Source organism: Delphinus delphis, chromosome 11 (genome assembly GCF_949987515.2).
Source record: "Delphinus delphis chromosome 11, mDelDel1.2, whole genome shotgun sequence".
Classification (NCBI taxonomy): Eukaryota; Metazoa; Chordata; class Mammalia; order Artiodactyla; family Delphinidae; genus Delphinus; species Delphinus delphis.
The window spans coordinates 34,320,776-34,331,703 of record NC_082693.1 but is presented as its reverse complement, the minus strand read 5'-3'; positions in this window follow the sequence as shown (position 1 = coordinate 34,331,703).

The window sequence follows — 10,928 nt, the reverse complement described above, 5'->3', positions numbered from 1 at the left end:
GAAAGCTGAGAAAATTCCATTGAAAGGATTGTGAGGATGTATAGACAATAGAGATAAAGACAATGGAAGAATCAACCAGAGAAAGACATTAACTCTGATTATCTTGATAATTGATCAGTTGGTATCTGCAATAAGAACTTTAGCTCACTTTCAGTTTTGGACACATATAAGACTAATGAAAGAAAAAAAAGTGAGAAAAAAATATCATGCCCAAAGCATTACAATGGATACAGAAAATAGTTTTTCCTGTGTCCATGAGACTAACTTCATAGACATATATTATCTCTCTAATACTCTTTCTTTTATTCTAAAGGAATTATTTCATATTTCTCAAGTCAAGTCTCAAAACTATTTTCTAATATGGAATTTCATAGCCTAAGCTTTGTGTTCAGAGAAGAATGTTGCAGTTGTTACAGGCTAGATTATTTTCCTGGGCAATTCTGAAAAGGAGAAATAGACATGTTTCACGTCTTTGGTATTCCTAACTTAAGTTGGAATCTGAAAGCATTGTGGTTAGAATCCGCGGTCCTATACACAGTAAGGGTCACCTTTGACTAGTGAGGCAGAAAACAGGCCACAGGACAAAGAGGTGCCCATAAGCTCTGTTTTTACATTCCTATAGCCCTTCCAAAGAGCAGCCTAAGAATTCTGCATGGAATTTGCTTTCCACAGATTTTTAGTGTTTTAGAGCTGGCATAATTTCATATTTCACCATTTTAGTAGGACCTTTCACATACTTTCAGTTGTAATTTTACTATTGGATGATTAATATTACAAATGCAAAGTAACAAAATGCTTTTCTGAATTCAGTAAGCCTTTTAAATGAATTTATATTTTATTAAGTGCAATAGTATCTGCACACATTTGAAGCATTAGTATCACATGTGTTAGTAGTATTTATTCAGTTGTACGTATGATTTATCTGAACCTTTTTAGTAACTCCATTACCCTGAATAGGTTTTTGACCCACAGGTTAGAAACTGATTTGGTCCAACTTCCTTACTTCACAGATGAGGGGACAAATGATTTAGAACAGGTCATTTACATGAATTGCTTAAGGTTACAAAGGGTTCTAAGGTCGGGGTAGAACCTATAACTCCTGACCTTTAGACCAATTAATATGAGTCCAAAATAGCCAAAAGCATTAGACTTATTAACACAAAGGCAAAATTCAGTTATAATGTGTATGCTAAATGGCCTGATGTATCGATTCTAATCTTCAGAAGGTGCTCCCAGACTCTGAACTTCCTGGCATATATGACAAATCATATTGGGCCCTCTATTACTCTTGAAAGTTAAAAATTATTTTCCTGATTTTCATTATTTGAAACAAACTATACACGGAGTTTAAAAATCTAGGTATGAGAGAGTCTATCTGCTTATCTATATATGCCCGAGCACTTGGTACTGTGGTTCAGTTTCTTTCACATTCATTTTTCCCCTTTGAGAGTAGGAAAGAGGGAATAAAGAAAGTAAAAGCCAGAATGGCTCAGCTTGCAGGAAGAGGAGCTAAAAAGGGGCAGAGGGTAGACGTTTGAGATGCTCAACGTGTGTGCGGATAGCTGTGTCCCACTGATTCCGTTGGAGGAGTGTATTTGAAGTGGCATAATAATTAGGCTCAAAAATTTACCCTCAGTGTGCCCTTTAAAGAAAAGGCTTGGGTTGAACCTTGGGATAGTTCATTTCAATGATTTTTAGGCCTCTGTAGAATGCAGCTGCAGAAGAGAAATCTCAAGAAAACTGGTTTTCTCCCTTTTGAGACCTAATATTGCATATTTTCGGATTAACCAGAGTGTTGGTGAAAACCACTTCCCTTTAAATTTCATATCAGTTATTTATGCTTTATGATTAAACCATTACTATCAAAACCACAGCATAAAATTGTAATTAGGCCTCTTTTTTCTGAACTTACACATGTCTTAAAAACCTTATTATTATAAGATATAGTATCTGCAGACAGAAATGTAAAGTTATCATACCCAGATTCTAAACTCTGTGTGTTATTCCTTTCAAATAACGAAAACCAGGAAACTGATAATGACATTGCAGAATTAAAATACAGATAGTTGGGCTTCCCTGGTGGCGCAGTGATTGAGAGGCTGCCTGCCGATGCAAGGGATACGGGTTCTTGCCCCAGTCCGGGAGTATCCTGCATGCCGCAGAGCGGCTGGGCCCGTGAGCCATGACTGCTGAGCCTGCGTGTCTGGAGCCTGTGCTCCGCAATGGGAGAGGCCACAACAGTGAGAGGCCCGTGTACCGCAAAAATAAATAAATAAATAAATAAATTAAATAAAATATATCACTTCTTTCATTAAATATATCAAATATTTTTCTTTCCTTGATTTGTGGATGGGTTTTGCAATAAGTTTGATTCCAATAAATAAATGTTTGGATGCTATTTCTTTAGAGCAAAGTTAACATATAATCTAATGTATAACAGACACTCAGTACTGTCAATCAAAAAGATCTTAAATATTTTTAAGGGAGATGGATTTCAACAAAGAGCCACTTGCTGACACTTAAGCACTTTAGAAGTGTATGAGAGTATAATGTTATGTTCTGGTATGGAGCCAGAATGTTTTATTTTCTCACCAACATTTTATTTCCCTGAACTCTAAAAGAAGTGACAGGTTATTTTGTCTGTAATGGTGGTTATTTTCAACTTCAAAAACTTTTCTGTGATCTTAAAACCTTATAATTTGTTCATAGTTACAAGTTAATACAGGCACAGAGCAGCATCTGTATGTAATTTTGGCTGAGAGATAGAGTGGGAACTTTTAGTCCTTCCAAACTTATTTCATCAGACATGCATTGTCTAGGACAAGTCTGCTGCAAGCATAATACTGAGTTAGCTTAAGTCCGATTTGTTGGAAATGTGGACATTTATGCATCTTTAGGGGGGTCTTAGCAGTGTCCCCCATCAGGCTTGTTCTCTGTTATATGGACAACCAGGAATGAGGGCAGGAAGGAAGGAAACACTGTACAAAAGCTCCCTCCGCCAGGCTCTGTAGTAGTGCTTTCTCCTACTCTACATCCCTTAAGTCTGCATAAAAACTCACCTCTCCACTACAACTTTTCAGGTATTCCTTTGCTGGGCATTGCCATGATACTCCGTTTTGGGGTCTACCCTTCCTAGACAGTGACTGGCCTACTCTGGCTTTCTCCCTTCCTCTCTCTCCCTTCAGGCATTTTCCAGCAGCTTAGCTGTGGCTTTCTGGAGATGCAGGACTTAACAGAAAGTAGTCTGAGGAGAGAAAAAAAAAAGAGTGTTGTGGGCAAGGTTCTTCAAATCACACAGAGACTAGTTCTGCTTTCATGTAAGAAATAAATCCCATGGATAGTGCTGTGGAAGTGAGGGGTAAAAAAAATTTCAAAAAGAAAACAAAAAGGAGTTTATTTGAAAAGAAGGCAAAGAAGAAAAGGAGTGACTGCAGTGTTTTGTTGAAGTCTCAATTATAAAGTATATGGAGTTAGGAGGCACCAAATTTTGTAATAAAGTTAAATTTGGAGACAGTCTATTATTTACATGATCTTAGGATAAATGTGGGCAATGTCAATTTAAAGATTACAAGCTGGAGAGAAATGATAGGAATTGTATCCATTTTTTAAAACTATCTGCCTTATTATATCCAGTCTTTACACTTGCAATTGTGCCCAACTTAAAAAAAAAAATAAAGCAAGTCTTCCCTGATAGATTATTAGACAAATTGATTAGGTAACACTTTGGATGGAGTAGCTTCTCTGTAGACGTCTAAAAGTGAGTCTTTATCACTTAAAAACAAAACTAGGGACTCTGCATGTTATTTTCCATGCAAGGTTCTTGTCCTGGCAGTAAGGACAGGGACTGCAGTGCTTTCTGGTGGCAGCAGAAGGCTGGCAGTGAAAAGTATGTAACAATGCCTCTGTTATCTGTTTCCAATTCTTGCAGCATAGAGCTGGAATCCAGAAAATGTGCCGCCTTGAATAATTCAGCTTTCAAATCTCTTGGTGTTCATGACAATTTTGATTTACTTTTCCTTAACATTTTATTCTTTGCTTAGTTTTCATCCCCAGTTTTTCTTTTTTCTTTTTTTTAAAATTCCTCTGGCTTAAGTTCTTTGATTTTTAGATTCAGTACGATGATCTCCTTTAGAAATATTAAGCAAGGCTATCTAGTCAGAAACAGGATATACAAAGAAAGATATATGAGAAAAATCAAAAACAACTTCTAAAGTAAGAAGTTAGCCTGAATTTTACAGAGCTTTATGATTTTATAATGACTCTCTTACCCCACTCTAATGTTCTAGGAGATCTTTAGAGCTCACTTCTTACCCGGAATCTCCTTTGTAGATAACAAGCTTGACATGCTTTAAATATTTATAGTGGGACCCCAGAGTGTTACAGAAAACAATGCAGCTTCCAGCATATGGACTATGAAGCCAGAATCTTCATTACTGTCACACATGGTGATAGAGTGGAAATAAACAGTCTAAAACAGGCAAGTCTGGCGAGGCTGGATCAGCTAAAGGATGAGAAACATTCACATGTGTCCTCCCAATATGTGTTTGTGTTTTCTTCTGATTTAAAAAATAATTTTTGTTTAAACAGCAGGAAAATGTTAATAAAGAAAAGGTACACTGAAAAATATAATTACTATCTTCCTAATAAAGCTTGTATTTTCTTTCTCTACTCTCTGTCTGCCTCTCTCTCTCTCTGTCTCTCTGTCTCTGTCTGTCTCTCTCTCTCTCTCTCTCTCTCTCTCACACACACACACACACACACACACACACACACACACCCGAGCTTGTCTTTGCTGGCCTTCATTCTCTCCTCCTCCCCACTGGCTTTCTCCACACGACCGTGAACATGGCTGCAAGCAGCAGCTCCAATGTTGTAAACATGGTAGTTTCGCCACTGTGAGGAAAGACAGGGTCCCTGCTTCTGTATGTAACATGTCTATGGAAAAATGCTGATTAACCAGAGTTTGAGTCTTGTGCCAATCCTTCACACCAGTCCCTGTTGCTAAAACGATGGGACCATTTGAATGGCAAGCCTGGTTCGTGTGACCATGACTGGCAACCTCACTAATGTCAAAAGTTAGAGCAGGGGAGGACCAGGTCTGCCAAAGAAGAGGTTGCATTTACTAAAGGAAGGGGAAAGGGGCATGTTCAACCAATAGAGATACAGGTGTCTACTCTATGGAAAGTTAAGGATACAGTGAGAATTGCCAGACACACTGTTTTGCAAGATCTGATGAGATCTTTCACAGAAGACGGCAACATCCTTATTGATGCAATAGACATTTATTAAGTGTCTCCAACTGTAACCCTTGACATGCAGTTTCTCCCGTCCTGGGACATAGGAGTGAGAAGTAGGTGATACTCAAATCCAAACCCCTTTCCCTGGTGGAGTGGTTTACACATGCTTCTTGTGACTTTAGAGTGTCCCCCTGCAGCCACAAGAGGTTGTTTCTCTAATTCCAAATTAATTCTCTAATTCATTAGAGGCCACTGCTACTGACACTACACAATATCAGTTAGGGCTGCCCTGCTGATCTCCTTTCCTCTGTGCCTGTGCACACACTGAGCCCACACACTTTGTTACTTGACCTCTCACCGCACCCATAGGGACAGACCGAATCATGACTCGGGGTTTGTCATCTTCCCTCTGACACCATGCCCATATCCTCATGCCTGTCAATACTTTCTTTTTTTCCCCATCACTTTCATCTTCAGCTGAGGTAAGAAATAGCCTTCTTCCCTCCAATGAAATAACTCTTAACTGGCTCCCAAGTAGCATCCTTTGTACTGCCCTAGAGATAAAAACCCTTTCTTAGGCTCAATTTCTTAAAGTTCTTCACCTGAGGCTCCTAAACTCAGTTGTTGGGAGCTGATACTGCTTACTATGAATCCCTCAAGTTCTGTCCCTGGCACACTTCTGCTGGTGCCTCAGGACTGAATCCTACCACCTCTACCCTGCTCACTCAGGTTCAACTAAAAACCATACTCCTCATAGGTCAGGAGGTTTGCTTGACTCTGGACTTGTTCAAGGGTCTCAGTCACTTCTCTTTCAAGCAGACTCCTTGAACTTGCATGCAACTAGAATCTTCCAAGTCCTTCTTGTTTTATTTCTTGATATATTGAAATTGAGAGTGGATGTACATTTTGGGCTTTTGTCATGCACCCTTGCTACATGGCTAACTCTAATATGAAACAGAATGAAATAAGATCAAAACCAAAAGAATACAGAAAAGGTCAGGAGAATACAGACCAAGGACTAACTGATTCCAACTGGGGGAATCAGGTAACAATTTAAGAAGACGTGATATTTGAGCTGAGCTTTGAAGGGTGGGTTGGATTTTGATTGGGGTTATGGAAGCATTTCAGCTTGAGAGACAGAGTTGTGACATCCATAGTGAGTTTGGGGAAATGAAAGTACACATCCACAGAACTTTGGGGGACTAAAATGTATTCTCAGAAATCAATTAAATTTTTTCCCTTCATAGTGGGTCCAAATATAAGTCAAACCACTCATATGTTGAAAAATGAATACAGAAAAAAGATTATTGAATCCCTTCCATGAATACTGAAGAGTTCAGTCTTAACTGGGAGGGAGGGAGTATTATGAAAGGGCCAGAGCAAGGAAGTAATATTTTTTTGAAAAATATTTTTGAAAGCAAAGTAAATGTTGGATAAAGAACTGCTAGACTGAAGATAAGACGACCAGTTAAGAAACTACTGTGGATTGAGAGTGACCAGTTTATTAAGTAGCCTGAATTCAGAGGGAATAAATCAGGAAATAATTTTGGAGGTCAGGTAGAGGGAAAGGGCTGCTCTTCTCTGACTGATGCTGCTGTTGTTACCTCGGCAGCTGGTGCTTCCTGTAGGGCAGATGTCCGAATGCTTCTCTTCCTGTTGGAGGCTCTTCTGTGTCTCCCCTGAGACCCACCCCCAAAGGTCTCAGCACCTCCATATTGTACCATCCCCTGTCAGGAGTGATACTTTTTCCAGCTCACTCTTCAGGGCAACCTTCAGCTTTTCAAGCTTCTGTCCTGGAGGCAGACCCCCCCCCCCATAGTATTTTCTGTTAGATACTCTTCCCCCACCAGACAACTCTCTTAGGCTAGGATCTGCCTTACTTCAGTGACATTTGTGTGGCCCACCAGAACTGGGCTCTGCCTCCAGGTCTGCCAAACTCTGGAAATGCAAGCTGCCTTTCCCACTACCCCTCCCTCTTCTCTCTGCTCACCTAGCCGCCAAAGGCAACTGCAGCCAGATGCCACCTCCAAACTGCTCCAGGTGCATCTCATACCTAGACTCTCTGCCCTCCGAACACCAGGGGTTCATTAGGTTCTCTCAAGGACTCTTCTACTTCACTCCTGTATTATCCCTGGATGAGCCAAGGGGTTTATCCAGTTTACCCACTTAGAAAGAAGCATCCAGTTGGAGAAGGAGATGCCTGTTGACTTTCCCTATGAGTATGCCACCCCCACCAATCTATCCAAAGATTCCTCTTTGCCCCTATCACTAGGAATTCATCCTAATAACCCCCTTAGAGGGAACTTCTCTCTAATGAATCTCTATCCTTATCTTCCATAGGCTATTAGAAATGATGGCTTCTGGAACAGTTGGTAAGTCCTGTTATGATAGGTCCTTTATAGAGGTCCTATTTAACATTCTTTTATATTCATAAATGTGAATACGAATGAAAGGTTCTCAGTAGGAACTGCCAAGATCCAAGTTTGGAGTCTGCCATTTCCTAAGTATATGACAGGAACACTCAGTACTTCACTTCCCTGAACTGGAAAAATGGGGTGCTAATTGTACCTATCTTCGGTGATACAATACTGTGAAAATTAAATGAATAATATATCTAAAGAGCTTAGGTTATTGCTTGACCATAGTCTTATACGGTCTCTGCTTCTTGTTGCTCTCACATCACAATAGTGGGGGTAATAGTGAAGATTCTTATGACAGGATTTCTCTCAAATATCTGAGTTAAAAATATGTTCTCTAAGTGATGAATTACGATAGATCCACTTTAGTTTGGTCAAAAGTGTTAAGATCAAAAATGGATCCAGTCACTCAGCTAAGGGCAAATTTTTTTCATTGAGTCAATGAACTGGGGTCAGGTAAAATTTTCAAATACTAGGAATTAATGTATCAGGGCTTATGGCTTTGAAGAATGGGTAACAGATTATTGGGCTGGAGATGAAGAGACCTGAGTTCTACTCATGGATCAACAATTAACAGTGTGTGAATACAGGCAACTCACTTAATTCCCTGGGCCTTGGTTTTCACATTTGACAAAGGAAGGGTTGCACTGGACGGGAAGATAGCACGGTGAAGAGAGCGGACTCTGGTGACAGAGAGAACTAAACCCATATGAGCTCTGCTGTTTACCAGATCTGTACTCATGAGCAAATTATTTCACCTCTATGTGCAAATTATTTCACCTCTATGTGCAAAACGAGGATATTAATAGTGCCCGCCTCCCAGGGTTGTCGTGAAGATTAGAGAATTCATCTAAGTGCTGAGCCCAGAACATGGTACATAATAAGCATCCCAGAATATTACTTTAATAATGACTACCTACTATTATTTCCAGTTTCATGATTAAGTCCATGGATCATCCACTGAGGCTATGAAATTTGTATCTGTACTGATCATGTTTCCTGAGGTCACCCTTCTGTTTTTTGGCTACTGTCTCCTTCTACTGTTCTCCTGACACATGAATTAAATACGATCTCCTTTTAGTAAGTGTACTTGGGTCTCTTTTAAATACATAGTCTTTAGTAATAAACTGAAAGTACATTTATGTCTTTCCACATGTAATTTGCCAGTAAGCAATCTACCTTTCTTTTACTTTATACTTATTTCTTTTGGTCTGGAAGACAAGTGGCCAGTGTTCTATTTTCACAGTAGACTGAAGATATCCATCCATTTAGCATTGATTTCAGTAAATATTTATAACATATTGTCTGCTATGTGCTTGGCCCTGTTAGGTCCTTGGGACACAATGTCAGAAAGGCATGATCTCTGGCCTCAAATAGGTTTACAGTGACTAATACCTAGAAATATGACAGATCTTGGGTGCCCTGTGGAAGCTGGAGTATGCATGTATTTAAATTGGTCTTTAAGGTGGCAAAAGTAATTTCTACTAGGTGGTATAGTCTTAGGAATACTTTAGAAGGCTGTTTTATTTTCCCTCAATATTTCTTCTTCTAGGTGACTAGGTCCTGCTGAAGAAAATGGCCTAAACATGGGTCTGGTGTCACTACAAACTCTCCAACCTTAGGTGGCTTCTCAATGCTTCTTGGCCATCCTTCAATATTTCCCCCAGCATCTCCCTTTGTGGCTTCATCAGGACCAAAACCTTCCTTTCAGACCTTCTCCACTTATCTGACACCTCTCATCCACTGCCCTGTCCTTCCTTTTCAGAAAGTGACTTACTTACCTCACAGAGAAAGTCGAAATCTGAAAGTGGAATTCCTCAACTTCCTGCCACTACACTGACATATTCACCTGGGTTGTAACCCACCCTTTAGCAGCCGGGTACCTCTTTCTGCCCAAGGCCAGGCCATCCATTCTTTCACAGGATCCCATCCTTGCCTCTTTCTTCTCTCAATCTTCAACTGTTCACTGTCTCCTGGCTCCATCCTATCAGGTTTTAAATGTACTCAAGACACTTGTCTTTAAAAAGTTTAGAAAACACAAGCCCTTTTCAAACATGCGTCTCTCAGATGCCACTCTATCTATATAACGAAGCTGTTTGAACTTCATTCTGAGCTCACTGTCTGCGCCCCCTCCGCCCTGGTTCACATTGATCCTACTCCCGTTTCATATCAACAGCTCCATGAAGGCTGTCGATGATTTCGTTTTTGTGAAATCCAATAGGTATTTATCACTCATTTTATTTGACTTTCTCCCCTTCTTACTTGACTACACCTGTCCTTCTGGAAATACTTTGGTTCTTAAGTAATCTAATTTTGATTCCTATTTCAACATTCTGTCCTGATTCTTTAAGACAGCATCTTGAAATGAACCCTCCTAATAGCTCTTTTTCCAATTCCAGCTGTGATTAAACAATCCCACAGAGGTGGGCATATCTCTATCCTTGTTCCTATATTAAGAAGAGATATGGGGCAGAGGAGGGAGATTGAAAGAGAGAGACTGAAAGAGAGAGAGGGGAGAGACAGAGAGAGAGACAGAGAGAGAGACAGAGAGAGAGAACGAGAGAGAGATGATAGATGTTTCCAATATGCTTTGAGAAATGCTGGGCCAAGTTTTGAGAGGAGAGGCTGGTGGGGATCTGTGGTTACACAACACTCAGGGACCACTCTGGAAAAAAGAAAACCCTGAGTATTGTTTTAACTCAAAATAGAGACAAAGTGAGAGGGGATTTAAATAAGTTCACATGTGGGGCTTTGTAATAATAAGTGCAGAACCGTGCCTGCCAGTTCTCACTGATTAGTCATAGATGTGGTTTCCATGGTGATTTCACACCTAGGCTGAGCTCCCCACCCTGCTCCTCCTACCTTCACTGGAGCTTACATTAGGTGAGACAAACCACAAGAATAATTAATAAATATTTCAATGCTTTAAGGTCTGATCCAGATCCTGGAAAGCTACTGTCAAAAATAGATAACTTAGCTTACCATTCCTTATTTTGTATTCACTCAGGGAAATGGGGATCTAGGTAATTTCCAGATTTCCAACTTCATATGCCTCATGTTCAGTGGGCATGTTAGAATTTTTGTTTCCTTCTGGAAGAATGGAGAAAACATGACAGTAAGAGATGATATCTGGTCCGCATTTCAGCAACTTTTCTATTTTGCATACTACAAATTTTGTGTGTTCTCAGCATCACCTCAAAAGTAAAGGAAAGTTAGAATAGCACCTATTGTATTTACCTAAGACCACATAAGTGAAAAAAGGCTATGTAAGGCA